Source organism: Pteropus alecto, unplaced genomic scaffold (assembly GCF_000325575.1).
Source record: "Pteropus alecto unplaced genomic scaffold, ASM32557v1 scaffold20, whole genome shotgun sequence".
NCBI classification, from domain to species: domain Eukaryota; kingdom Metazoa; phylum Chordata; class Mammalia; order Chiroptera; family Pteropodidae; genus Pteropus; species Pteropus alecto.
In genome coordinates, this window is record NW_006436298.1 from 9,639,175 (window position 1) to 9,641,403 (window position 2,229).

Below are 2,229 nucleotides of genomic sequence, written 5' to 3' on the forward strand. Positions count from 1 at the left end.
AATAGATTTTATTTTCATGGATACACATATCTTACTGGTGTTTATTTTTAAGTTATAATTTCTTTTTTTTTCTTTTTAATTTTTTAGGCAAGGCAACCCTTGGTTGACCTCACAGATTGCAAGGACCTTGTCAGCTTACAACCCCTTATTTTTTAAAAAATTTTTATGCCTACAGCACCTGGTCTTCCTAGGTGGTCTCCCATCCAAGTACTAACCAGGCCCAACCCTGCTTAGTTTCCAAGATCAGATGGCATCGAGCTTGTTCAGGGTGGCATGGCCGTAGACTTAAGTTATAATTTCAATAATCACTGTGTAACTTGAGATATATAGATTATCTTTGGAAGAATTTATTTTGATTATTAATAAGGGAAATTTATTCTCAGGACTGCATACTCTAAGATAAGAAAGAGAAGCAACATTTTCTGTCTTTCTTGACTCGTGTGGGATAAGAAATTCCAGCAATTTGACTAAATTTACTGCACTCTGATGTGTATGTTTTGTCTCTTTTGATCAAATGGCTCTTCCACTGACACTTATGCCAGCTAAGCTGACATTGTACAGAAGAATTAATTTTGATTATTTCTTAAATTTATTCCACATATATTTAGTGAGTACATATTAGTATCCAAATTGGTAATTAAAAGAAAAGTGACCACTTAAAATAATGACTATCATTTGTATTATTTTTTTACATGCACACTATCATTTAATTCTCAATATTCTGTGTAGAAATTTTTAAAAAATTATCTCAATAGGAAATCTGAGACTCCAGCCAAGGTCACCTGCTGCATGATGACAATTGCATAGATATTCTAAAGTGAAAAACAGGTTTTTTTTTAATGTTCGAGAAAAAAGAAAATATTTAGAGTTGACTAGCAAAGACCATTAAATAGCTAGTTCATTAGTCACTTCTTGGACACTGTAAATAGAAATGAAACCTGAAGAAAGCTGAGCCACCATGGGGCTGGTCTCAGCAAAGTATTCCAACCTCAAAACCCGTGAATCTAGCTCCAAAAAAGCCTTTCAACTTAAGGTAAGTAGTCTCTTCGAAAAGCAGCAAAGGGAGGACCACATTGCATGACATACAGTGGACCATTCTAAAATCTTTTTTCTGAAGTTCCCCTCATTTCAGTGTCTGCTACCTGAAAATTGCTTCTCCCCAAACACTTTCCTCAGTACCCCTTCTCAGCCCCCTTCTGTCCCTTCGCTGGCCACGCCCACCCGCAGTGACTTCCAGAGTTCACGACTGTCCATGGTCACTCCATGTCCTTTCTAATATGATTCAGTTTAGCCTCTCGGTTCCCTCTAAGGCTCTTCCATAGTAACCCCTGGTCGAGACAGCGATGACCAGGAGACAACACAGAACTCAGGCTGAAGGTGGTGGGGGGTGCACGTGTACACGAACTTCTGCTGTCCCTGTCACGTAAACTTAACAGTTTGTATCCCCCCAGTGGCTTCCATCTCCTTTCCTTATGCACAAAGCCCTGTTTATCTGGCCTCATCTCCACTCCAGCCACACAGAATACCTTGTTCATCACCAACCACTCTCCAGCCTCAGGCCCTTTGCACTTACTCTCCTTCCATCAAGAATACTTTTCCATAGATAGCCAGATGATCAGGTCCCTCCTTCTATTCAGGTCTCAGAGTTAGTGAGGCTATCCCTGAGCTCCTAGCCTAAGATAACAAACAGCTCCTCTCTCTACATCCTTTTGCTTTGTTTTATTTTTCTTCAGTACCCTTATCACCACCTCTTACTGTTATTTATTTATTTGTTTATTTGTTTATTCATTCGTTTATTTGTTTATTTATATCTCCCATTAGGAAGCAAACTATGAGGAGAGAGACATTGTCCATTTTGCTCTCTGCTGAATCCTCAGCATCTAGAATGTTGTGTAGTACATGGTAAATGCTCAATAAATATTTGTTCAATGGATGGATAGCAATTATTTATCAACACCTTATTAGAAGGCTGATAAATCCTTCAGATAATGAAGAACAGAGTTTCCTTTTGAAACTCGACAATAATTACTTGCGTAGTCACATGTTTTCTAACTAACCTCTGTGTTCCATAAGCTCCTTCGGCTGTTCTTGTGATTGACTCTGCACCGCTCTGTGGTGTCTTCTACCCACCGCCTACCTCTCCTGTTGCATATAAAGTCCAGGGTTTCCTGTCCAGTCTCCAACTCAAGTTGCTTCATCTCTTTGAACCTCCTAATCCTTTACTCCCCC

General features: G+C 39.2%; 1 pseudogene; it reads right to left on the minus strand.

Annotated features, from left to right (window-relative positions):
- Window positions 1–166: 166 nt before the first annotated feature.
- Window positions 167–285, minus strand: LOC112481003 (annotated as a pseudogene).
- Window positions 286–2,229: the final 1,944 nt, after the last annotated feature.